The sequence below is a fragment of the Coenobita brevimanus genome, chromosome 64, assembly GCF_032717465.1.
Source record: "Coenobita brevimanus isolate Jiangsu-jjx chromosome 64, ASM3271746v2, whole genome shotgun sequence".
Classification (NCBI taxonomy): domain Eukaryota; kingdom Metazoa; phylum Arthropoda; class Malacostraca; order Decapoda; family Coenobitidae; genus Coenobita; species Coenobita brevimanus.
In genome coordinates this window covers 9,619,157-9,620,139 of record NC_137017.1, presented here as the reverse complement: position 1 = coordinate 9,620,139, position 983 = coordinate 9,619,157, and the positions used below count along the sequence as shown (strand labels likewise).

The 983-nt window shown below is 43.7% G+C and overlaps 1 non-coding gene across 1 annotated transcript; it reads left to right on the top strand.

Annotated features, from left to right (window-relative positions):
* The first annotated feature begins 577 nt into the window (after positions 1–577).
* TRNAF-GAA (transfer RNA phenylalanine (anticodon GAA)) lies at positions 578–650 on the top strand. The gene has a single exon. It is a non-coding gene; the product is annotated as a tRNA-Phe (tRNA).
* The last annotated feature ends 333 nt before the right edge of the window (positions 651–983 follow it).

The following is a 983-nucleotide window of genomic DNA, read 5'->3' as shown; positions in this document are numbered from 1 at the left end:
TCCTCTCTATCGAACCCTTCACTGCTTTCGTCTCCTCTCTTCTATCCCTCGTCTCTTCTCTCCCTACCTCCCTCGCCTTTTCCCTGTCTTCCTCCTCTTCCCCTCTCCTCCCCTCCCCTCCTCCTCTCTCCCTGGTCAAGCACCTGATGAGTGGCTGCATTAGCTGGCTCAAGGGAGTGGAGAGGGAGAGGGAGAGGAAGAGGGGAGGGAAGGAGAGACAGGGAAAGAGAGGGGAGGGAGGGAGTCAAGGGTTGGAGATATCAAGAAGGGATGTCAGAACTTAGGGACGGGTGTTACATTGGAACTTTTTTACGCAAACCTTGAGATCCCAAGGATGTGGCCTGATCTTTTTGTTAGTAAATAATTTGACTCTGCTCTCAAAAGTAAAGGAAAAGATAGACCAACAAGAAAACTAGTGCATAAAAAAGTAAATAAGGAAAATAACGTAGCTTCTCAAGCGACCACAAGGGTCCTAAACATAGTGTAAATACAAAGAGAATGGCATAGTCACAGGTCAGTTAAATATACAGTATACATACATCCAAATAAAAATGTTGGGAAGGCGCAGAAATTCCGTGCCTAGATAGCTCAGTTGGGAGAGCGTTAGACTGAAGATCTAAAGGTCCCCGGTTCGATCCCGGGTCTGGGCAGTTAAATCTTTTAATGTATTGACTGCATAGTAACTAAACCTATACTTTATGCCCAGTGATGTGTCTATGTCTTAGGTATACCACATATTAGACATATATTTACAAGAACAGTTAAAAGGAATGTGTTAAGTCAGATATAGGTAGGTAAGGAGTTTAGTTGTATTTAACACTCAAATGGCCCACTCCCAGGTGAATATTATTGTTAGGCGATAACAGGCATAGAATACTAGAGCTGGTATGGCCATGAAAGGAATGATTAGTAATATGTATCCACTATGTATATCAGTACTGTGAATGACTTAGAGCGCGCGCGCACACACACACACACACACA